Below are 27034 nucleotides of genomic sequence, written 5' to 3' on the forward strand. Positions count from 1 at the left end.
ACAGAGCCTGGGCTGTGTGAGGCGGGTCTCCTATCTCTGGGGTTGAGGTCTGCGGTTAAAAAGCTCCTCGGGGGTGGATGAGAACCATCCGGAGTGGTTGACGCAGCTTTACAACATCATGTGGACATTGGGAACAGTGTCTCTGGATCATCAAACTAGGTTGGTGGTCCCCCATTTTAAGTTGAACCGGAGGGTCTGTTCCACATTCAGGGGAATCACATTCCTCAGCCTCCCTGTTAAGGTCTATTCAGGGGTTCTGGAGAGAAGGGTCCGTCGGGAAGTGGAAGGTCAGATTCAGGAGGAGCAGCTTTCGTTCCTGGCTGTAACAGTCAGTCACTAAAGGAGCTGTGGAGTGCTGTTAGGGTGCCCTGGAGGGGGTGGTCTGGGTTGTCCAGCATTGATGACAGCTTGGCCAACATCCTCCTGTCCCCCACCGAGTTCACAGAGTCCAGGGAGCAGCCCAGGACAGAGCCGGCCCTCCTGACCAATTTGTCCAGCCGCTTCTTGTCCCGGGCCGAGAGGCTCCCTGGAAAATGACCCATGCAACCACCGAATCACAAAATTTTCTACTTGAGACATTTCTTCCAGAACCAATTAATTTTGTAAGTAGAGGTACCACTGTATTGTCCTCTGGAGAAGTCGGAATGTAATTGAAGCACTTTGGAGCCCAATTTCTTGTTTATTATTATTGGTTTGTATCCAATGCACTTTAATGCTGCCCAGTTAATCACTGGGCCTGCCATGCACTTTAATTCTGGATGTTTGTCTTTTTTTATTACTACAATTACTGTGATGAAACCTTTAATATAACAAATACAATATTGTTTTTACAGTGAAACAGACGCTAATATTTATAATGCAGCTTGTGTTTTTTGTTTAGTATTTGTCTCGTTTGTTCATGTGTGCACACCAGAATATCTACAATATGACCCACTAGTCTGGGCCTGAAGCCTGGAGATTGAACCAAAACTGAACCTCCACTGCTCTGGCCGGGCTAGTAGAAGGCTGCGTCTTATTCCAACCGATCCCCCTTTTTTTTTTTTTAAATTATTTTTGCCCTTGCAACTTGCTCACTGCCCATTCACTCATTCAACATATTTGCTTCCCAACACTTGGACTCTCCACAGTTGGGGTGTGTATTGTTGAACTGTGGTTGATCTTCCATTAATGTGGTTGATCTTCCGTTAAAGGGAAGTCAACCCCCCCAAAAAATATTTGCAATATGTTCTATGCGCCTTCACTAGTCTAAACATGGCATTCTGATTAATATTGCGTTTGTGGAATACGAGTTAAGCAGCAAAATCCACCGTTTTTTCAGCCATCTCATCTCGGCTATTTTGTCACTGTCGATTGAAAATCACAGTTGCTCAGGTAACGACTAATCACGGCTCACCTGTTCTCTGAAGCTGATCCATGAGCAAACTTACAACTAAAAAGGGAACGTGTGTGCGCCGCGCCAGCGTGCAGCAAGTGTCAACAACACACAGACAGCACCGAGGAAGACAGGATAATGACTCTCTGTATCGACCTACCGGTGCTGCCTCCAATGCCAGCTCCGAGTCCAACCCTCAACCAAGTGGTGCCACAGCGATAAGGACCGCAACACAGTCAGAATCGGGTAAGTGTACAAATAAAATCTGTTTGATGCCCACTTCGAGTTAATTTGGAAATAAAACTGTGGCGAAAGCACTAAAGCAAATGTCAAGCTAATAATTAGCTCATAGCATACACAGCATACACACACTACATGTTTTTGTAGACTCCTTTAGAGATACTTTTCCTTGCATCCCTCTCAAATGCAGCTTTTATGTTTATGTTCATATATATTTTTCTATTTTTAGAAAATCAACCTGGATGTGCAACTCTGTTTACTATAGTGTCCAAAGGGAAAATGTCTACTGACCAAATTGAAAAGTGGTGACAGTAAATTTTGTATTGTAAAAAGGCTGCATCCCTTTTCTGATGTGAAATCACCACGATTTAGGTCAGTAAAGCAATAATAAAAGAGGTTGGATAATAGCAGATCCAGAGCTCATGTAAGGTAATGGTGACAATTTTTTATGTTTGCAGGGACATGGTGAAAAGCCTAAACCCACCACACACCAGATTATTTGGCAAATAAATGACTACCATCCTGGTATAAAATTGAGAACTCAATGATGTCTGCTCTATTGCTCTCACATCTGATGGCTGGAGCAGCATGACACAGGACCTTAACTGTCATAGCACACTATATAGTGGAGGGAGAAATGAAGCAAATGGTGCTGAAAACCAAAGCTGAATACTCAAGATCAAACAGGGTGTGTTGTAGCAGAACAGGTCAGTGACATTTTGTCTGAGTTTTGCTTTTCTGACAAAATTGTTGAAGTAACTTTGGATAATCCTGCCAACATGGATGTGGGCATGTGGCCATTGAACACCTGAAGTTTGCGAAAATGTGCTGCTTTGCCCATACCCTTAATCAAGCCGCACAAAGTGTGTAGTGTTCAACTGCTCTAGCTATTACATTTGACTGAGTTGCATTAGTTTTGCTTTTGTTTGCACACTTGGCTAGCCCATTAATGGATGTTAAGTAGCATGCTGTAAGTTGCATTATTTTATTGTATTTTCTTGAGATTCTCCAAAGCTAAGGTCTCTTGTGGATAATTCAAGCTCTTGTTTGATATTGATATACCAGTACTTGTCAAAAATATCGAAACGGGAAAATTCATAAACAGTAGAAAAGATCATGAAACTAATATTCCCCCCCACACCTCAAAAAAAAAATAAAATTGTGAGTTCCAGTGGAAGTTGGCCGAGGATGGTAGACGGAAACTCAAACGGACGCCTGTTTAAATGATAGTCGGACCTGCCTATAGGCGATAACTGTTTGTTCTGGCCGGACAAAAAGGCAGATAGACGGACAGCGAAAGGGTACCCCGGTTGCAGGCGGAAGACGATAAAAGGACCGGGAAATTTTAGTAAAATTCACAGCTATCAGCTATCTATCTATCTATCTATATTCATGATGTGATACCGATGAAAAATTGTAAATGCGTGCTCCAGAAATGTGCATCAATCAAGCATTGGAGCCATGGTCGTTTGATTTACGTAACTACTAAGTTACATGAAACTACTAAGTTTGTGTTGATGTATGACGGTAAAGTGTATCACTTGCAAAATATGTGGTTCCAAGCGTGAGATAAATTGAGAATGCCTCAGTTTGAGGGCTATTTTCAGGTTCATAATAAGACAATAGGAAACAAAATGGGGAGGGGCGGAATGGTTCCATCATTACTGAAATGTCAAAAAACAAACTACTTTTCAAACTACTTTTCTCTCTCTCTTTTTAAACCACATTTTTACCAAATTATATTGGATTCCTTCTCAGCATATGCCTCCCCTCCATAAGGTTTTGCAATTGGCAGTGCACAGTGAGACAGAATGAATTAATCCCTGATGCATACTGTCTGTTTATTTATACTTCTACCTTTCTTTTCTATGAAGTTCTCTTGATAAAAACATTCAGACTATGATCGTTTTCAAAAGCCAGCTGGATGCTATTTTTTTTCAGTCTTTAAAAAGTAGACGTATCTGCGTGAATCTGGACGTCTGGTTGTTCTCGCTTCAAGGGCAACAATATTTGATGCATTTGATCTTGGCATCTGCTAAAATGTGCTGATACACAGGGCAAATTGACAAATGACAGGCAATGTGTGATGTCCCAGACTGAACTGCTTGCTTGATGCGTAACGTTTTCGTGAATCAGAGCTCAGTGTCCATGTGGGGGCCATGGCCATGTATCATCCTCTGCCCTCTGTGATGGATTGACAGCAGGTGGGTGCCAGGGAGACAGGAAACAGACACAAATAGAAACCTTGCCTCAATCCCCTGCGTGTTCTACATTTTACAGGTGACAGTAAGAGACTGACATTTACCACTTCAACAGCTGCACCTACCTGACAACTTAATTTGCTGTGAATACAACAACACATTCCAGCATGTGTGAGCTGCAAACAGTGAGAACAGCAGGTAGGATCTGAAATGAGTGAAAACAGGGCATGTGTGGGTTACATGCCCTGTTTTCACTCAGTGGCGGTTCCAGACCTATTTCAATGGAGGGGCCTGGCTGGGGCCAGGGATTTTGTCAGATGGGCATATTCAACCCACTTCTAGCTAATGTTAGTGAACCTTATTAAACTGCGTCGCCACCCAACGCAGCACAGAACCACGCTTTTGGTGTCGTGGTTTGGAATCTGAATATTCCGTCTCCTGAATATGGGTCATTTTAGAATTAGAGGACAACACTTCATCTCACAGATCCCTCTGTTGTATTGGAACAACATACTGAGGTTCTCTCCAGTGGCATTGACGGTAAAGATGGTGTGAGTGTCAAAGACTAACCATTTGTAAAAGAACTTTGAAGACACTAAGGTCCATTTGTGTTAGTTTCGATGGGGAAGATATATAAAACAATAGGAGAAAAATCCTATGTATGCAAAAATGGAATTAGCATTTTCAGAAAACATGTTGCAAATCATGAAACTGCATTTGGGATACATAATAGTAAAGATGTTTTTTTTTTTTCCACTAAAAGTTTGAGAAATATTACTTTATAACATTTTTTTTCTTGCAAACAATTATGAATAACTGCCAATAATTTGAATACTCATTGGTGAAAATGTATTCATTTTTGAATGGAAATTCAGTGAGGTATGCCTTTATCGCCTATTGATCAAATCAGATGACAATGACCAATGTGTTTCTATTGTTTCATGTGGGCTGTTGGTATACTGTAGCACACATGACATGCATTTTCCACCAATAGTTTCTCTGTGTGCCTTGAATTGCATCCCTGGGGAAAAAAATTAATTGAAGTGGTACTTGTTCAATATTAATTCAGTCTCCCCATCTGCCATGAACGCAGGTTAGATTTTCATTGTCAGTGGGAGGTTTGTTGTTTGGGAACAAACTATATGAAGCATAAATAGCCGAGCTAATCAAATTGGACATTTATTTTCGCTCTAAATGATTTTGTCTCAGGTATAGTTAGTTTGTTGGTGATTTTCAAACAATTAAAGTTAATTGTTTGTGTTTCTAAGTGAACATCTGCAACAAGGTTTTGTTTTGATTTTGTTTTATAGTAAATATGTGAAAAGGATCAGAATTCAAAAGGTGAAGACATGTTTCCACTCACTCTCTTTCCCAGAAAGCCAGTTATACAAAAAGCATCTTTAAAACATGAGTGGACGTATGATATTTACACATGCTGGCTAAATAAACATGAAACATTTTATTTAGTAAATAACAAAAAGTAACATGAGTCCTGTGCTCTAAAATACATAGGTGACTTTAAAATTTCAAGTCACCTGCGTATTTTGTCCTAATGTATTTGTTGTACTAAGTGACTTTCTGCCCATGCGCCGCATATCCTGCAATGCCTATATACAGTGCAAATAATGGAGCCATAGTTGCCATCGACTGGAAGCCTGAGCCCGAGTTTTTACTTGACTACGACCAGAGCTGGGCAGTCTGTCCCTGGGCCGGACCGGTCCATTATTGGGGCGGAGGGGTGGGGGGGGGGGGGTGACAAATTAAAAAAAATGGCTGGACTGAGCACGGTCGGAAGTGGATTTTAGTACGGCCCACTAATCGGCCCTCATGCGTGTGACGTGCTCTCGAGGCGGCCAAATTTAATCTCAGCCTACTCGGTGAAAGGCTTCTTTTTAGGCTTCTTTCAAAACAACTTGTGTCCGGGAGGATATTAAAGCTGCGCGCAGTACTCAAGTATGGCACATCATGCACTTTCCTACTTCGCCGTAGCAAAACTACTGTGTGGCATGCTTTTATTTTGAAGGCCGGGAAGTATGAAGGAGGGGAAATGTGGAAAATAAGTAACTTGTTGAATGCTTGCAGACTTGTCGTCTGTTGGAACCAAATAGTTATACAATACGACAAAATCAACCCCAGGGCTCGCAATGGAAGTTAGTTAGGTAAGGACATGAGTAAGTGGCGCGTTTGAAGTGTGTCCACAGCGGGTTTGAATAGTAAGTTAGCCAACTAATTGTCTTTAAATAAACCTCTTCTCTTAGCATCTCTCGGGGGCATTATGCAGGTTTTTTTTTTTTTTTTTGGGGGGGCGGCGGGGGTCGGAACGGGGCGGGGGCCGACAATGTTTATGAATATGGCCGGGGGGTCGCGGCCGGAAGGGTACCCAGGTCAAGGGTGGAGGGTCAAGGCCAGAAGGGCAAAAAAGGGTCAAGTGCCCAGCTCTGACTAAGACATTACTGCAGATTTAATATACCGTATTTTCCGGACTATAAGCCGCACCCACTCTATTTAAGAAAATAAAGGAAAACATATATAAGCTGCACTTTTATATACTGTAAGCCGTACCTATGTTGAAAAATTGGATATTTACTTCATTTATAGAACGATTTTGAACTGTAAATGTACATGTATATACCTGAACAGATCCTTTCCTATCAGTGCCTTTCAAAACAGCAGCAAATTTGCTGATTAAACGGAACAGAATCAAGCGAGAATAAACAGTACTTATCGTCATTTCACCGTTGCTCCAGTTTGTCAGCTAATGTCCACCAGACTCCACCTTTTATCGTTGTACTACATTCTACATATGCACCTAATGCAATAACCTAGTGCATAGCGCCCTCGCCTGTTGAACTCCTCCACCTACAGTCACATCCTGTTAATGGCAAATGTATTGTACTGTAATTCTGGTTAGAGTGCCCCGAGCGCCGGAAGAAAAATCCACAGAATAGCCGCACCGGACCACAAACCGCATGGTTCAAAACCGAGGAAAAAGGTTGCGGCTTACAGTCCGGAAAATACGGTAATTTGAAGCAGCAACAAAAAAAAACAAAAAAAAAACGGTGGCGTCATGTTTGATGACACGGATCCAGCACAGTGGTGTAAATTGATGACGTCACACGCAGTGTCACAATTCTGCAATTTTTGTCCGCTTGTAACTTGCACTCTCGAACGGTACGTGTACACTGCATTGAGGACCGTAGGGTGTAGTGTGGCTTATGGGATTGGGCCTAAGACTCTTAAACAAAATGGCAGCCCGACAAACATCAAAATCAGTAAATCATCAGGGAACGGCTGGTGTAAGTTGGCTGCATTGACAGTAAAGGGGCCAAATAACATTAAAAAATAGAAATAGGAAAATATATATTAAAAAAAAAATGTTTAAAATATATATGTCCCAATTTGTGTTGATTCTTCACAGAAAATTCCCAATTTATATCTTTTAAGGGGAACAAATACTTTTGCAAACCACTGTATAGTATGTTGTATCTATACAACAAAGAAATATTTTAGCTTGGAGAAGAAAGAAGCTATCGGTTATCTGTATTTGTGGGGAAAAAAAAATGCTTCCCCAATACAAAAAAAACATAAGAAATCTACATTAGTTTGAATGGGGAAACATTGTTTTAAGTCTATACTGCTGCTCTATTGGTTTGTGTTACTGCTTCCTATCATGCTTTTCGCAGCAGTCACAGAGGTCCACAGAGAAATATTTTTTTTTCTCCCCAAGCATAATTCCTGCTCAGTTTTCATGCAGTCATGCAAACATAATTACTGACCAAGCTGTAATGTGTGAAGAGAATTAGAGTGCATTTGTAATTCCACACATGGTTGGGTATTAATCTTTCGTGTTAGTTGCCTATTTTCCCTTGGCATGCAATCCATTCATAATGCACTCTTAATTTACACATAAATAGAAATCTGGCAGGCTGCAAATACAATACTACATTATTGATGTACAAATGCACAAATCTGTCATAAGAATACATACAAAACAGCATGCAAGGAACACATGGGCACATGCTGACACAATTTCTAATAAGGCAGACCGCACATTTACTTTGGGATGCATTCTAGGCCATGGCCACACATGTACACGGAATCTAAACTGGGGTGGGAAAAAAAAATCCTGAAGCCTCATAAAGCTTAATTCACATATCAGTTACTCCTGAATATTACACTTCACATTTCACAAAAACGAGAGTTAGATAGACCTTTTACCTTCTCCAAAATAACTTTGTTGTTTATGTTATGTTATTTAATAGCTGCCCACTCATTCTGTCAAGGTCAGTTGTGTGGGATTTTATAAAGAAAAATTGAAGGCAATATTGTCTTAGTCAGTGTTACAATCGATAAAGCTAATAAACTCAAGAGTGAAATCATACCTGCTTGCGGATTGTCGAGTACACCAGCTTCATGAGACAACCGTACAATGGCTGTTTGGTCATTGCTTCAACATGTCAACTGTACCAACATGAGTCTTTCCATTTTTTATTACACGATTGTTTACTGACAGGGACATATGACCCTATCACGCAGGTTGGTATCCCAGGAGCAGGACAAATTAAATCTGTTAGTCTGACCTAACCTCTCACAGCTGTGAGGTGACAGAAACCACAGATTGTTTTATGCCGACGCACATGAACTCAGGGATTGTCAATTTGCAATAAAGGAGTTTTCCCCTCCGTGAGCCGTCACCTTATCGTGGTGGAGGGTTTTATATCCCATTGTTCGTAGGAGCTAAATAGTCTGGGGCTTTATGCCCCTGCCAGGCTCACCCAGACCTGACCAGAAGTGACTCGAGAAAAAACGGCACAGAGAACCCCGTGATGAGCACTAATTCAGGACTACGCTTTACTTGCCTGGACAACGGGTCACTCCTGGTGTTCCTGGTAATGCGATATGTTTTTTTCTATTTAAATTGCTGATAGCTAAAATGATATAATCACGCTTGTGGTTTAGTTTGGGCTTAAACAATAATGCTGTATTGCAATAAAGATGAAGTAAAGTGAAGAGAAGGTGTGAAAATGTACTGCTTTGAAGTTTTCCTGTAGAGTGGGTCCCTATCGTGACATCACACAAGGCATGGGGGGAGGGGAGGGGGTGCGGTCAAATTGCTCATCAATTGTAGGCGTTCCTGAACACGTTAGTTTTGTACTGATTTCTCCAAAACAAATTGATAAAAGTTAAAATGCCAGCTGATATCATTTTCCCGATTAAAAAAAAATACATAAATTGAGCTTGTCATTGAAAAATAGACGATGTCGGCTCACTGTTTATGGTTGTAACTTTATAAATGATGACTTTCGTTACCTGCGTAAAATTCATATGAAATATTTATTTTTCATGAGAATGGGTCCATACGAAATTAAAATAATAACCATTTGTTTTTTCCATTTTTAGTAGCTTTTTTTTAACATCCAATGATGATTTTTTAATAAAATGCCCAACTCTGGTCAATAGTACACAGGGTTCAGTACAAACACATAATACAGTTTTTGTAATCATTAACCATGGCAAATGGACCTACAAATTCAAATAACACAGACAACAACAGATTATCCAAAATAAATGATTGTGTTTATCTCACCTTTCATATTCAGTCATTTAATTAGTGCTCCAGCATAATGTATACATAGGAAGTAGTGGTTCAGTCTAGTATCAACGTTAATATTAGAAACAACACAAGACAAACGGTGCAGTGCAAAATGTGTCTAGCAGGCAGTTGGATGATGAATACATTATAATTTTATATGATGGAATGTTTATCTTTTATGTAGCACCCACTACTGATTGATTGGTTGATTGTCTTTATTTCAAACAAAATAATATGCACATTAAAACTGAAATAAAAATATACATTTATATATAGGTCAAACAAGGAAGAAAATAAACAGAAACATAAATTAAAAATATAGCAAGGCAAAGCAGAGCATATCATATGCTCGAAACGGGGTTGGAGGATCTAAATCTAGTCCCCTTACATAGGTCCTACTTTTCCTGTAATATTCAGTGCAGCATAAAAAAGAAATACATAAATAAAAATAATATATGATTACTACAATTATACAAGACTTTCTAAATATGTTGATGTTAAAACATACAATTCACATTACAAATAATTCTAAACAGCTACTGGACATAAAATTCTACTATATAAATGTCAGACATTGTATATAAATATCATAAGTTTCTTGTTAGAATGCAACAATGACATTACTTTTTAGGCAAGAGTATATAAATAGATACAGTACATTGTGCACACATCCATGTTACAAAGGCTTTTCTACATTTCTATACTCCTGGCAAAAGTAGCCAAATGTTATAAAATTATGGTTCAGACAAAAGTAACTTGACGTAGTATCAAGTCACAGGAAACTAACTTAAGTTTTATGCTCGTCCTGATCTGAGGAGCAGGTGCATCCCAGCCTATGGAGTAACTGTATAAAACGGAGGTTTTAAACATGATCACGTTACTGTCACACTGGTCATGCTGCCTGATCGTTACAAAAAGGAAAAAAGCGCCATTAGCAAGCGCCTTTTATAAGTTGGTCTGACAATGTAATCGCTTTTATTTTCAAATCTATACCACCACCACTTCCTGTCTGACAGTGTACCTGGTCAACTTTTATTTGGAATGGTATCCCGCCACTTCCTGTCTGACAGTGCACCTCCTCCGGCCAAATCCCTTTGCCAGAAGCTGGTTCTAGGGAAGCAGAATGCCACCTCTCTGCAAGGGAAGGAGCCCGCTGATGTGTAAGGTCGAGAGGTTCCAACGAGATGTTGGTTTGCCTCGACACATATCTTAAGCTTGGGTACTAGTTGTTTTGAGAAGGGTTTGACTCTCTTCCACTCTGCACTTGCCCCCGGTGAGTGGTAGGTTGTAGGCATGCTTTTTGCTTCACACCTTGGTGCCTGTACATTGGAATTCACGCCTCTGCGAAGTCGCCTGGACATTGAGAACAGTGCCAATGGATTGGTAATCCGGGTTAGTGGTTCCTCTTTTTAGAAGGTGGGTGTGTTTCAACTATAGGGACCAAACTTCTACACCTCCCTACTAAGGTCTTTTCGGATATGCTGCAAAATGGGGTTATGTTGGGTAGTTGAATCTCAGATTTCAGAGGGAGCAGTGTGCTTTTCATTCTGGCTGTGGAACAGTTGAATAGCCGTTAATCTTTCAAAGTTACCATCAGTCGGCAGCCCACCTCTGTTAATAATTGTAGCTATGCCATTTTAATGTGACTGCTTATACTTTTTACACCAGTTTTGATTTTTATTTCTTAATTACAACAACATATACCAGGGCTACACACATAGCAGCTGATGAAATAACACAACTTTGTTTGTTATGTATGTTTTATAAAAAAGACTAATATTTAACACAATTGAGGTAGCATGTTGGCATGTCCCTTGAAAGCCATTTCATTATCTCACGTGGTCTCTTTTAAAAAATTAATTGCCACCCGTAACTAGCAGTATGGGACTGCGCAATCAGCTACCCGATTTAGTGCAGTTCTCTAAGGCAGCGGTTTGTTGCACAATCTTTTTTGCACCACCGACTGTTTTCAAGTATAGACATATTTTGACGGACCGTTAAAACCACGGCGCAGCGAGACCGAGATGACTGTCTCATTGATGGCTACATGCATTCGGCCTTTTCCACCACGCTGGCAAATGTGGCCGTATGTGGCGCAGCCAGCCAAGTCAAGCCACCCGTCACAATGGTTGCTCATTGCGAGGGTCAACAGGCACAACTCTACACCGGGGATAAGGGGTGCTACAGTCCCATCAGGAATCTGTGTAGCCCTGGTAAAGCCCCTCCAGCATTGTATTTTGAATTTTAGAATATTTTTTATTCATTTAATAAAATGTAAAACATTAAGATGTCCACAAGCAGCCATTCTGTTCAAATCCTACCCCTGTCTAAAGCAGACAATGGAAAGTGTGGATCCCAAAAATGCAGAACAGGACAAAATCGTGGAATACAAAAATCTTTACAAACGCAAAATGACCGACAAAGTAGGAACGGAAGACGCTGGCGAGAACAAAGCCAGGCAATACCAAATAGGAACACAAATGGCAAGGAAGAATTGATCAAATGAAAAATATAAACGAGATATCAAACTTCAATGACATGAAAAATAAAGCGCTCAGTCAAAGCGACGAGGAACAAAACACATTACTGAACAAAACTGTAACAAGAAAATCGATACTGAGATTCGAGAACGAGGTGTCTAGAAAAAAGAGCTTGGGCTGAGAGGCGAGCAAGGTCAATCATCCGACAAGACGTGGTGGTGAACAGAGGCCTTTTAAACCTTGCTGATTATGATCAGCAACAGGTGCGCAGCTGAAGGGAACGCCCCGAACTCCAGCTGGGCTGCAAGGCGAGACAGTGTGAGAGCAAACACAACAGAGCAAAAACACGACAACCCCTGCTTTCATGTTGGTGCAGCATATGCACTCCATGTGTTTGGGAGGAGAGGGGCCGGCCGGGCGAGTCTTTTATTTACTTGCGCGTTTGGTTAAAGATTTTGCCATTGCCCTGTGGTCACTTGTGGGATCTATTTTGTTTTTTTTAATATGCCTTGGCCAAATTCAGGTGAAACTCCTTTCATATCAAACATGCTTGTGCTGTGCATTATGCTTTTTCTGAAAATTAATAAAAATAAATAAAGAATAGGTCCATAAGTGAAGTGGTGAAAATCAATTCATTTCTGCACCTCTTCAAAACAACAACTTTGAAACTCTGAGTTTCCGGTTCCAGAACAGCTGATTTGAATCAGTTTACTCAGCTTGGAGTACCTTCACCTGGAGTTAAGCGCGTGCACCACAACTATGAAAAGACAGCATGAAAGGAGCTCAGATTCGCTGAGTCACCATGGCAACAAGGAGGGGCGTGGGAGAACATTGCTCAATATATGTGAAAGTTTCAAGTCTTTTGCAATCACAATAACAACAGAGGAAAATGGCTTGCTTCCACCTATTAATATATTTCATTTAAGTGCAATCTCGCGCTGGAGAAGCGCACTTAACAGCTGATGAAATATAAAACATTGTTCAAACAGTTAAGACACTGAAAAATACAATGGTTGAATTTACTCGATTACATTTCATCAGGTGGTTGCACAAAATAAAATCATCTGGAAACAGATACATTTTAAATAGATGGACTGTATAGTCTACTTAAAAAATCTATCTGGATTTTTTAATTCTTTAACGTGGTTGCACAAAATAAAATCATCTGGAGACAGATACATTTTTAAGTAGATGGACTGTATAGTCTACTTAAAAAATGTATCTGGATTCAGATGATTATATTTTGTGCAACCAACCACGTTAAAGAATTGAAATTGAGTAAATATTCAACAGAAACTTATTTCAGTGTATGTAGTCCCACGTACGGGACATTATCATAAGGACATGTCACGTTTGTCTCCACTTGCACTGAAAAAATGGTGTGTGAATGTACTCCATTTTATTTCGTCAAGTGGTTGCACAAAATAAAATCATCCGGATCCAGATACATTTATTTAGTAGATGTATAGTCTCCTGAAAATGTATCCAGATTATTATATTTCGTGCAACCACTTGACAAAATAAAATGGACTACATTCAACACAAACTTTTTTCAGGGGTACTGTGCCTAATGGACTTCTCATATACTGGCTCAGATTATTTTATGACAGACGGCAGAACTACTCCACGACAAAACTCGCCTGGGCGAACTGAAGGAATGAGGAAATGAAAAGGGGGTGGTGGCTCAGACAGAGGGCGGAGACAGAGCGAAACTCGAGGTTCACTGAGATAAGCCTGCTCCTGACCAGGTTAGTTTTAGAGAGTCTGTTACTGCGTTAACTGACCGTGATCTTAAGTTACCTTTCTCTCTGAAACCGGCTAGAGTTACCCCAATTTCTCTGGTTTGAGTGACCTCCGTTCTTGAAATGGGAAAGTCAGAGTTTCCCTCATTTCAGGGTTAGCAGACTCTGAGTTTTCACAACCTGCTTCCTGAAATGGACCCTTGATGTCTATCTAAGTATGGAAGTGAAAGATTAAATGTTGATCCCTTCGTTCATGTTTTTGTCCAACCCGCAGGTTTTTGGTCTACAGTAAGAATAAAGCAATTGTCCTCATAGTACTTCTGGCAGGGAGAGTATGTTTAGAATACTGTGTATAACAATGCAGTTTTTCTAGTGGACAATTTTAGTGGATGCTTCAGGTATCTCATAGAAGCGTGGCCTTGTTTATGTTTCTTTCCATGACATTTTCTTGTTATTGCGCAAGGGAAAGTTTCTTCACTTCTTGTATATTCTGTGCCTGTGCCTTGGGAGGCAAAAGATTGGCCCTGTCCTCGGATAAACCATCCCAGCCTTCCCTGTTGTCAGGCACTCTTTTGTAAACGCCTATCTGTGAGGGAAAAAACACACAAGAAATGCAGTAAGTTCACATGCCCAGAGCGACACAGCACAGCTTGCGTGTCTCTTTTCCTTGTGTGTAACTCCGTGTTTTCTCCTCCGTTGTTTTCTCTCTCTCCTCTTTGGGCCTCTGTCTGGATCTCTCAATCCCTCCACCCGCGCTCGCTTTTCAGAGAATGCTTCTGTAATTCCTATTCTTATCTTCTTGCCAGCATCCGGATAAGAGCCATTCCGCTGAAGTGCTCCTACTGTCTGTGGGGAAGAAGAGAAAAAAAACCCCTAAACTTACATGCGAATAGGAAGGGCCCAGAGAAGAGTATTAGGGCAAGGTTTTGAACTACTTTGTAGAATAACATGCACAGCTGGGGATTGACGACTGGGAATATATGGAGGTTTATTGTGAGAGGGAAATATTTGTCAAGAAATTAGATGCGCACCGCACCCATCCATGTTGTTGTTATCCTTTCGGCTTGTCCCCTCATGTAGAACTCTCAAATCTTACGGATGAACTTACTTTCACAATGTTAAATACAGTAAACACACTGACAAGAGCACACAAACACACGGACGGTAATGTGTGAGTTTAGCTATACCCTGCGGGGGGATGTTACACAGAGACTGCCCATTATAAAATGTTATTAGGTTAAGGCAGGCCATAAGAAGGCCAAGTGCCTATTACAGAGCGAATACATGACTGAAACATGAATGCAAGTGGAATAACATAATCAATGAATCAATGTATTACATTTTTACAGAAGGATTTGAAATATAGTCCATAAAGAAACTGCTGAGAGTAACATTAAAATGAATCATTTTGAAGTGTGATTCCCCTCCTCTGATGAAAGTTTAATGTTGGTGCAGTCCACAGTATGTTTACTCAGCAGTTTCAGAGATAACATCAAGGCCACATCCATATCTGCAAAGTAATACAACAATCATGAAATCCCAAGTCACACTCTCAGGCACTGAAACATGATGCCAAGTGGACAGCTAAATGAAACTACTGGCAAATCAACAATCCAAAATGAGAATTAATTTTTTGCTCAGTGGTGATATTGTGAGTGGCAGTGAATGATTCATTTAGATCTAGTACAAAACAATACCTTGGTGTAGATGCAAACTGCGTATATGACTCATTATTCTGAAACAAGACAAAGTAGCAACAAAGTTGGAAGCATAAAATTGTCCAAAAGGTCTGGGTAAGATGAACAATAAAGATGTAGGGTTCTTGTCCAATTCTTCTTGGAATTACTCAGTGGTGGGCTGAAGAACATTTCTGCTGGTGATGCCGTCATTTTACTAGGACACTTGTAATGAAACGCCCTTGACCAGAGCTCTCAGCGAGTACCCTCTCAATTTAGCTGAAGGCAGAGACTGAAAGGACAAGGTTGCACTTGAAACAAGCTTTCTTTGGCCGGTCTCAGCGATTGAGACAAGGAGAGGAGCTTAGTTGTCATATAAAGATTCTCATTGTAAAGAGCTGAATGGCGATCGATCGTCAATAACGACGGAGACAGATGGATTGGCAGGTCAGTCTCGTTTATTGGATACTTGCTCGAGCATACATTGTAGGTTCTTATCCAGTAATAGCACATTATAGCGCTCCTTTTGGAGACAGTCATCCAGGAGTAAAGGCCCTACTCATCCACATTGAGAGAAGCCAGTTGGGATGGCAAGGGCATTTATTTTGGTTGCCCTGTGGACGCCAGTGTGGCTAGCAAGACTATTGTGTGTTAAAAGGCACATCACCATTTTCAACAAGACATCTAGAGGCCCCAACACCCTATTGCATCTCCTCTGAACTGGCTTTGCACTTTAAATTGTAATTTACAATTTTGCCAATGCCTGGTATGTCCAACTTTGCGGAGTACCTAGAATAGATCGAGAACCAGTTGTGGCTGGTCGGTAACTAGTTGCCGCAGCATAATAGAGAAAACATTTAAATCCCGCTTCCTACTAATATAGCTGGGTAGGAGGTTGACATCAGTGGGCAGTGACAACGTACAGTTGCTAGTGTTTTGCTACTTTGTGAACTCTGTCACTTCAGACGGTGAGGCAATGAGCAATCTCAGAAAGCTCTGTGGTATATCACTACCTAAACAGTAAAAAGTTGGTCGAGGGTTTAGTTAAGAGGTTAGACAATGTCTTATTTACCTTAGAGTAGACGTGGGGCCCAAGTTATTCGTCATCTATTGATATTCAAAGTATTGCAGATTCTGAAGCTGGTGGTCTTTGCTGATGGTACAAATATGTTGCTACACTTGGATATCATATTAATAAATCGTAGCAGTAGGGAATGGATTGATTGAATTAAAGCTTTCTCCAAATGAAGAGAATGTAAAATGGATGCATTTTGGATTTAACAAGGTGAGATTACCTATTTAAAAGTGTAAAATTGTGTTTAAATGAGTTGAAATTGAATGGGTCTATGAAACTGAGTTGAACATAGTGTAGCAAGTATTTTGTTAATCCTGTATCAATATAATATCTGAAGATGTAATGCGAGTGGGTTTTATCAGAAGAACTAGGTTTGGCTACTAGAGGGCAGAGACAGTAAATAAAAAACAAGAGTTAGATTTTGAAATTGAAATATATTGAAAGTTGGAAAAGACAACAGACAGAGCATAAAACCAACAAGATATTCACCAAACTGCAGTTGGTTCAGTCAACAACAACCCCAAAACACGGCAAATTGCTTCCAAACAAAATGGGCGTTCTCCCAACCAGAGAGTTCATGGCCAATGAGCTCCTACAAGCGCAGATGTCCTTTGGTTTATGGGTAAATTCGAATGGTGTTTAAATGTGCAGAGAGAGGGTTTGAATGGTAGCATTGCTCAATCAGAGACTGTTGACATTTTTAAGAGGAAGCTCAAGACACACCTTTTTAGTTTGGCTTTCAACAACTTTTAAATAATTTATCTTTTCTTTTGATTGAAGATAATTCTATGTTTTGCTTTGAATGTTTTAAAGCACTTTGAGTTGCATTTTTATGTATGAAAAGTGCTATATAAATAAAATGTGATTGATTGATTGATTGATTAAGTGGGAGAAGGAGGAAACAGGCTACAGAGCCTCCCACCAGACCATGGGCTCGGTTAAAAAGTTGACTGACAGAGGGTGTCCATAGGCTCCTGGCATTCATTCATAGCTCGCCATCCTTAGGATTTAAGTCCCAAAGCAGGTAAGGTGACTTGCATGGACCCAAAAAAACCCATCACAATTAGAGCTGGGCATTGCCTAACCTCCAACGAGTTCCGGTCTGGACCATCAAAAACCTGATGGTTACTGATGTGAATTCTGTGATTGCTAATGCTATCCTATTCTTAGCATCTTGTTGGCTTAAGTTTGAAATTGATTTTGATCAGAGCTGGGCATTGCCTAACCGCCACAGAGTTCCCGTCTGCATAGTTAAATGACCCACGTGGTCCCAGTCAGCCAAACGGCGTCGAGGATGGACTTAACCTGTACCACGTCACATGCAGGTGCCGCACTCCTGATACGCGGCCGAGTAAGAAAAATGTAAAAATAAAAGTGTTGTATACCTTTCGGTCGCACAGACACAATGACATGTGCCCCATATTGTTTTTATTTCACCGATCATCACACTGTGCATGTGTCTGTTTTTGTTTGATATTTTTCCTTTGGGGCGGCACGGTGGGTCACTGTTTAGCATGTAGAGTCTACATGTTCTCCCCGCGCCTGCGTGGGTTTTCTTCGGGTACTCCGGTTTCCTCCCACATTGTAAAAATATGCATGGTAGGTTGATTGGACACCCTAAATTGCTCCTAGGTGATTAAGAGTGCAAATGTTTGTTTGTCTCTAACCATCAGGTTTCTCATTTCAGAGCATAAGGTCATGTTATGAGACATGCTAGCATTAGCATGTTAGTATAATTAAATACATAAATCAAATCTACAGACATCAACAGTATAATGGGAGCACATAATAGCAATAGCATATGGTAGAATTGTGGCCAATGCTAACAAGTGAGAAAGATTTCAAACTCAGCAGTTCAGTAATTTTTGGAAAAGCACACATAAACAGGCCTCCAGCATACACAAAAAAACCCCAATCTGGTTCTAAAAGTTGTGAGAGAGCAATTTAAGTACCTAGTGATGGGTTTGGCGACACCAATGCATTGGCACATGTGCCAAGTTCATCAAACAAACCCTGTGTTTGTGTCTACCCCAGCGCATTTATTGAATGTATCTAACAGTATCAAATATATTTTAATGCAGAAATGAGCTAAAACAATATGAAATAGAAGACTCAAAGGTGGGTCTGTCAACTGGATTGCCTGTAGGGATATTTACAGTCCAGCAGGTGTCAGTAGTAACTGACACAGTATCAATACGTTGGTGCACTGTGTTGAAACAATACCTGATGCTTCATCGACCCATCGCTAGTTGGAACAGTTAAAGTATTTGAAACTGACCTGCAGCTGTTGCTTCTCTGCTTCTCTCTCACACAACTGAAGTAAGTGAAGCCAAGGCAGTTTATCTAGTGCCTAGGTGATTGTTGATTGGCTAATTGAAATCATGTGTCAATATGCGTTCAGGTAGAAATGTGGGGAGAAAAAACACTTGGCCAATAATTGGGAACCCCGGCTACAATAGACCACGAGTTTTGTTGGAAGCCCCCGATTATAAAACACAGTACAGCAATGTGAACAGAATTACAAGATGCGAATAATGAAATAAAATAAATAAGTACAAATGGTGCATCCAGCGTATAATAATGTCATTTTTACAAGACGAATGCCAAAAGGCTTTTTTGCAAGCAAAACAGTTCTTGTTACAGTATTCTATCATTACGTGATCATAAAACTCAAAGGCAAAATGCCAGATGAGCAGTATCACAAAGAAAAAAGATCTCAATAATCAGCCCTGAAAACAACTCTTAAGAATGCTGTGGGGCCTAAATATTATCAGACTGATTTGTGTTCAGTCCCATCGCCCACAGAGCAAACACAGATAACTAATGCAGTAAAAAACAAACAAACACAAAAATATTTCACCAAATAGCTGAAGCACTCACTACCTTGGGGGCTTGAGGTAGAATCCTTTGCATCTCATGTGAGCATGTGATGACAGAGGGAATGAGTGCATGCACAGACCATAACCAGCAGGAGCACAAAGTAGAAACTCTAAGGTAATGCAAGGTGGCAGTACTTAAAATGGGAAAACACAGCCAACATGGATTATAGCTGATGTGCAAAGAGGATGAGAGGGAAGGATGCGATGAGAGGAGGGAAGCACAATAAGGAAGAGGGGGGAGCAGAATGATTATAATAATGGGAGGATGAAGAGGAAAACAGGTGGAGAATGGTGAAGGCGAGCGGAAGAGGAGATTTGGAAGGAGCAGCTAAGCAGGGAGAAAAAAAGATTAGAAGAGACAGATCGGTGCAATAAGAGACCACAGAGAGTAGATGGTGAGGAAAATAAGAGGAGGTGGGATGGAGAAAAACACAATGACAAACGCATGGAAATGTGAGGGGGGCAGAGGACACCCGGATGGAGGGAGCGTGAATAAAAACAAAATAGAGGAGGAGCATCGGGTAATAATAACAGACGAGAAATGGAGAAAAGAGGCGATGAGGGGAAGAAACAAGATGGCAAAAGGAAAATAAAGCAATGACAAGGTGGATTGAAGATGACTGAAAGAAGATGAAAGGATTGACTGAGATTTAAAGGACAGATAATGACCTCCACATCAGTAAAATGATGCATCTGTTACTATGGCAACTATCTCTGTAATCAAGACTGGTGATGGAAGTGTGTATTTCATGGGGTATGTTTGTGTGTAATGTGTTTAATCAGGTGTTTACACTGCTTTTAATCAGTGGAATCCATTTAGATAAGTGAATGTACGCGTGTGTGTGTGTGTGCATGTGCTTGTGTGATGGGAATTGCCACTGCAATCAGGGAGTCTTATTGATGGATCACTTGTAAAACAAATCAACACAGGGCGATTAGAGCCAAATGATCTACAAATGCCTCAGTACAAGCTTGTGAACATTCACTTTGACTCAACATACATTTTTCCATTCACATTCAATAAAAATGTTGTTTCGGGCACGTCTATGGGAATAGCTTGTCTCGTTAAATAACAAATTGTGTTCTTTCATGCGTGCTTTGATGCCAGACTCTAATATCTGGTGGGTGTCAGTCTGATGTCATGAAAGCATTCAAAGATTTTTGATGTGCTGGGAAAACACTCTAAGGGCCCAGTAGTTCAGGGTGGTGAGATTATACACACTTGCCTTCACTGATCTTCTGTTTAGATGAGATGGTTACACTGCATATACTCTGCTCAAAAAAAGTCAACACGTAATCAACACAGTGATACGCTCGCCTCCAAAACTTTTCCTCACCATGGCCAATTTAACCCATTAAAGCGACACTTGGGTGAGCTTAACATTGGCACTTATATAATAGGTTTGCATGTAAAAATGACATCAGCACTAAAATGGCCACCTCAAAAGACTCTCTAGTGATATAAGGGCTTTTTTGTGATTAGATTTACGACAAATTGCCCCGCACCCTTTCGGGGCGTGGCTTATGTTATGTTTTTGGTCTCAGCGGTCTACGTCACGGGAGGGAGCCAAGCGTTGTAATATTGCTCGCTTTGTCAGTTCTGTTGTCTAAAACAGCAACCGATCGCCACCAAAATGCAAATGCACATTACTACTCTTGTCCACTTCAACCTGTGAAAGTATAAAAGTGTTCTGCACAATAGTTTGGATTCATTGACATAAAACGTGATCTCATCATGATCACCTCCACAAAATCAAAAATACCGTGCCGATTGCTCCTCCACTTTCACAAGCTGACGCGGACAAGAGCATGAATACGCACACGCTTATATTTTGGACATTTAGCTACGCTAAACTCGTGTCAACTCTCAGGAGGCAGACGGCGACTGGCAGCGGGCAAGCAATCAGGCAAGCATGGATCTTTATTCCCCCCCCTTCCCTCCCCGGCTAACAGTAGGATAACTAGCTTCAGGCCGTTAAAACAAAAGGCGTTAGCACAACAACATTAGCTCCTTACTGTCCGCGCAGCGTGTGGAGGTGATCATGAGCCTGCGTCTTCATGTCGCGGCGTTGCCTCCCAAGCAGTCGCGTGCGTTGTCCGACACTGCTTGCAGCCGCGAGAGTGGAGCGGCGTCAGAGTGAGGTATGACTTCATCGAACACCAGGAGTGTCTTGAACGTGCGCATCCGACTCCACAACCAAGTGTGGCCGCATTGGAATGCACCATTTCGGCTTTTACGTTCCATTGGACGGCGTGTTGTCGGTCGAAAAACTGGGGGCATTCCTCATCCAAATAAATGTGCATGCCCACTCATTCCCACTTCAGTCTCTGTAAATATTGTAACTGGTTTAATGCCTCGCCTGTCCTAACTGTGATCAGCAAAGTAGCAGTGTTTTTTTTTTTAGCAAAGAACGCAGTGTGCGCTCATCCCAGCATAAACCTGTGTAGCTCTGCTCACTTCCACATTTCCTCATTCTCATATAAATTGGCCACGGAGAGGTTAATCCTTTTGAAATGTTGAAATGGTCATTAGTAAGGATGTCCACATAAATTTTGGTGCCAATTGCTCACTGTTTTTGGACGTTATAAGCAAGGGTGAGGACCAAAATGCATGGCGAGGCTGCATTCAGCCGTTTTGGTCCTCACCTTTGGAATAGCCTGCCAGAGGACGTCAGGTCTGCAGAGACTGTTGATATTTTTAAGAGGAAGCTCAAGACACACCTTTTTAGTTTGGCTTTCAACAACTTTTAAATAATTTATCTTTTCTTTTGATTGAAGATAATTCTATGTTTTGCTTTGAATGTTTTAAAGCACTTTGAGTTGCATTTTTATGTATGAAAAGTGCTATATAAATAAAATGTGATTGATTGATTGATGAAAGGTCAATGATTTCCAATGGAGGGTTTGTAATCGGTTCCTCCAGTGACTCCGACCGAACATGGATAGAACGGTAGGGGGCGCGGCCATTCTCCTCATTGACAAGAGGCGTTATTCATGGAGTCACTTAATTCCTAATTTCCTCCAAATTTATTGATAAAATAGAAAATGACAACTCTTTTCATTTTCCTGATCAAAAAATATATAAAATGAACTTGTTAGTGAAAACATGGCCATCCCGGCCCCACCGTCCTATAAGGACACATAACCGCGTTTCTACCACTAAAGATGGGAGCGCTGTTGTGGGTTTCTCCCTTTAAAGCCAGGAGAGAGTCTACGTCATTTGCTTTTTTTAATACAATTCTCGGTCTCTTAGCCAATGAAATGCATCAGAATATACATGTGACGGTGTCGCGAGTTGTCGGAGGATATCCGGAATTTTTTTGAGGAGTAATGGCCGCACAGTCAATCGCAGGAGCTCTGATACAAGTCACGCCAGTGATATAGACGACACGCTCACGGACTTAAAGCCATGAAACCATCCAAACATGATGTATGGTTAAGATATATGTTCGTAGACAATGACGATTTCAACCTCTTTGTAAGAGAATACAGCATGGTAATTACCACTCGATTTTTCAAATTAAAAATAGTGCTTCGCTTGTGATGATTATGATCCAAATCTGGATCACATTTAGTCCAGAGCATTGAGGGTTGCGCTGGAACTAGTTCCGGCCCGTAGTTGTAGATCCGGAAAATGAATCCATACCACAGCAGGCAAGTGGTTCAAAAAGACACTGGACCGGATCTGTGCGAATTTGGGTCTGTCTATCTATCTATCTATCTATCTATCTATCTATCTATCTATCTATCTATCCATCTATCCATCTATCCATCTATCCATCTATCTATCAATCCATCCATCTGTCTGTCTTGTTAGATCAATCATCAATTGTACTTCAATACATTAAAAAAAAACAATTGTGTGATTAATAATAGGAACACATATTGGCAATATAAACTTAGTAGTTGCAAGAGTAAAATGTTAACACTTTTCCAGTCATGGGCCTTGCGAGCTTTGGGTTCAGCCAGTAAACACATTTTACAGTCATGCTTTGCTGGAACAATGAAGGAATAGATAAAGCGACTCATTCTTTTTCACTGCCTGTGATTCTCAATGGCTGAACTGTTTTCCCCCTTGTGGTGGTGGTGCTAATGGCCCAGCTGCACCGAATCCATCAAAAATTGTGATGTGATGGTTCGCACCTCGGACTAAGCATACTAATCATGTTTTTTATAATCACAATAACAATCTAAATACCGGTCCATCACTAGCGTCTCTATTATTTCTGCAGGGCTCTTCTTTTCTGGTTCTAACCATTTTCTTGTTATTCTGATGAGTTCATGCATCTGTGAGTGGGGAGGGGTATCGTTTTTATACGGCCAATTATGAAAACGCTGTGCCATGGTGAATTTAGTAAGGCCATGTCGGCTCAAGATCTCTGCTTTCACTTGCTCATAATCTTGGGCTATGTCGGTTTCTAAGTCCTGATAGGCTTTGAGTGCCTCACCTGAGAGGAATGGCGCCTGGACACCAACCCACTGTGCTTTCGCCCACCCTTGTTGTGCGGCTGTAGCTTCGAAGGCATGAAGACACGCGCCTACATCCTCAGTCTTCCCCATCTTGGGGATGAAATCACTTGCCTTGGGTATAGCTCTTGCCAAACGGCGTAGCTCTTGTTCTTTGAGTTGGTTCGCCTTAATTTGCTGCTGGAGCAGGGCCGCATTGGTTCCCTGCTGTGCCTTCTGGGTCCCCAACAGCATTAATCGCTCCATTTGGCGGTGGGTTTGGCTTATGTAGAGCTGAGAAACTTGCTGGGTCAATTCATCAAGGTCAGCCGTCTTCACCCACCTCTATGGCCTGCCTACATCCTCCACCATATGTGACATCACGATAGGTTCGAAAGGGCAAGTGGAGACTTCTTAGGACAGTGTGTTAACAAAAATCAAGATTTATTATCCTTTTCAAGTCATTTGGTAAGGAAAAACAAAATTGATAAAAATACAAATGGCTCCAACTAAAGACTGTTCTCAAAATTCAAAAACAACTTTCCTCCACGTTGAGTGTGTTTTTCCTCTTGCTTTTCTCCAGTTCTCTTTTGTTATCCTCCCACTCTCTCTCTGCTCCTTGAGTTTCTCCATTTTAAGTCCAGCCACGCTGGCTTCAATCAAGTGGCGTATGCAGCCACACCTGTTGGGCGTATGAGGCCTGCTGGGAAATGTAGTGTCTGTATTGTCGGCCATTTTGGGGTGTATTTTGTATGTCTATTTTTAACTAAAACTGACTAAAACCTTGAAGTGTTTTAGGAATGACTGAAATGTGACGAAAACTAATAAGCATTTTTGCCCAAAAGACTAAGACTAAATCTAAAATGCCTGCCAAAAACAAGACTGACACGAAGTGAGGTGCTGAAATGCCACACTGGAGAATAAAATTACATTTTAAGAAGAACGGCTCACTCTTTTGCAGCGAAACAAGACCAGGACGATAGCAAGGAAATTTTACTGGACCATTCCGTGATCCCCACCCCTCACCATATACACAATGATGGGGTTGACGGCGCACTGCGCCCAGCAAAGCTCATTTTCGAAAAGGGCTTCAGGAGCCGCATGAAACCGGCCAAAGAGCCGTATGCGGCAGGCTGGCCAGGCCTGTTCTGGAGTTTGTGCTTATGTACTGCACTGTACATATAAATGTAAGTGCAGTTGTATACATACGGATGTAGTTCTGTATGTTGGGATAGAGCACACAAATAACTGATTGTATTGATTTGAAACATGTCAATATACAAAGAACAAGGGGGAGTTCTAGGTTCGTTTTTCTTTTGAACTCCCTTTTGAACATGTAAACTGTGCTATATGATGACCACTTATCATTTCTGTCCTTTGTTTTACTTCCTACTGGAATATGTTCTGTTACTTGTTTATATGTTAAAAACAAACAAACAGACAGACAAACAAGTCTTAGTAGTATCTTTAAGATTGCCTACTTCACCTTACTCAGAATCCCCAAATATAAACTGTAAAATACAAACACAGACGACCATTAAAAAAGTGTATTACTTTTGTCTAATTATATCCTAGAAGCAGCAACAGTTGCAATAGACACACTCACACAATCCTTAAAAGCAGGTTCCCTTGCTTGTGTTTTCTCTTTTTACCGAAGTAATGGGTGATTTGCAGAGCCTCTCCCATATGCAATTATACTTTTGCGGCAATCTGCCCTCATACTACATATTAACTTGATAATGCATCCAAATTGTACTTATTTTTTCAGCGCTCATCTTTTTCACCTCAGTTGTGTGCAATCTCGCACTACATAGTCAAATTTCAAAACAAAAAGTTCCCAGGGTCCACTTATAAAAAGTGCCATTTAAATTTCAGGTGAATGGCCATGCAACTAGCGGTTTCATAAATGGGTGCAGTTACAGTCGGCAGCCCCTTGGGGCTCAAAACTAGGCCAAGAATATCACCCACATACCACAAAAACCACCACACACACATCTTACAAAAACAAGAATTAAAAAGTGCTCAAGCAGCATTTTTTTTTAGCATTTGCAAAGCAGTTGCAGCAGCAGCAGCATGAACATTTAGCTGAGCTGTCAGATTATAACTGCTGCTTCATTGACTTAACCGAGTTTGATTTATGATTGTAAAAGTCCACTGACTGATCAGATGATGAACTGTCAGACAGACTAGGCAGCAAGTGGAGCATATGCTTGTACCCGCTGTTTTGTGTCATACTGGTTGGAGTAGTTGAGTCTAGCTTCTGTATATGACTACTGAACTATCATGTGCACAACCATGAAGTGCACAAAGCAGGTGGTGTGCAATTGCATTGGTTATTCAAAAAATAAACAGCACTGAAAATCCGTGGTGGATTTTGCTTGTGCGGAATCCATTTGCAGTTAGAGTACATAATGTGATTCCTCTCACTTCCGTGCACAAAGGGCTCTCATGCATAAAAAAATACCTTTCAAGGACAGCACAAAACTGCCGAACAGCAAATCAATATTAACTGCACAAACTCATTCTGTGCATTTTTCACAAAAAACAACTCATTGAAAATTGTAATATTATTCAGGCACTATTTTTCCGGCATGTCATTCCAAATGCTCTTCCAATAGATGATACAAGGTTTCGTTTTGCTAAGTGGTGTGCTTAGACATTTTTTCCCGATGTGAAATATGTTTTTTGGCTCAAGAAAAGTTAGGAAACACTGAACTAAGCCATATGGTGTCTAGTCTATGTCTAGTGGTGAATAGTGACATTACAACTTAAAACTATAAAGTGGAACACCGATATTTGTGGCCTTTGAATAGTGACAATCTGTGTATAATTGGCAGCCAATTAAATGCATTTGGGGGTGGGGGAGGGCCGGGCGGGGGGCGGAAAGAAAATCCAAAGAATTCTACAAAAGAACAGTGATACACATTTTTTATTTTAAATACATTTTGAAAAAAAACTGTGAGCAAGTGAATTCAAGGATGTGTAGCTGTGGGTATTCGGGTGTCCGCTGTAGTTGCGGAAACATGTTTATAATCAGGTGCGTACATAAGCGGCGCGCCGGTGCACATGTGCACTGCAGATTGAATAATGCGCTCCAGTTCAAGTCTGTCATCGCTCCTTTGCGCACGAGAATAATGGCGCTCAGTGACTGTGGTCATGTCATGCAACCTTAATTTGATATCAAGTCAGTCGCCACCATGATTGCTTCAGAGGGCCAACTTCAAAATAAAAGCTGAGTCAAGAGCTTCAGTGGAGCCACACGTGGGTTGATTTCGAATGTTGTGAAGAAAAAACAAACCACTGATGTACAAATGAACCAGTCATTACTGA

General features: G+C 40.9%; 1 long non-coding RNA gene across 2 annotated transcripts in view; it reads left to right on the forward strand.

Annotated features, from left to right (window-relative positions):
* The first annotated feature begins 1472 nt into the window (after positions 1-1472).
* The window catches only part of LOC147137852 (uncharacterized), a 38053-nt gene continuing 12491 nt past the window's right edge, over positions 1473-27034 (forward strand). Inside the window, exons 1-2 of one of the 2 annotated variants that reach the window (XR_015089422.1) lie at positions 3759-3816; positions 3893-4011. This is a non-coding gene — a long non-coding RNA (uncharacterized LOC147137852). Of the gene's footprint in view, positions 1619-3758; positions 3817-3892; positions 4012-27034 lie in introns of those variants that run through there. The other variant, XR_015089421.1, reaches the window with a different exon arrangement.

Source organism: Filicampus tigris, chromosome 13, assembly GCF_054856515.1.
Source record: "Filicampus tigris isolate MCC_2025a chromosome 13, RoL_Ftig_1.0, whole genome shotgun sequence".
NCBI lineage: Eukaryota > Metazoa > Chordata > Actinopteri > Syngnathiformes > Syngnathidae > Filicampus > Filicampus tigris.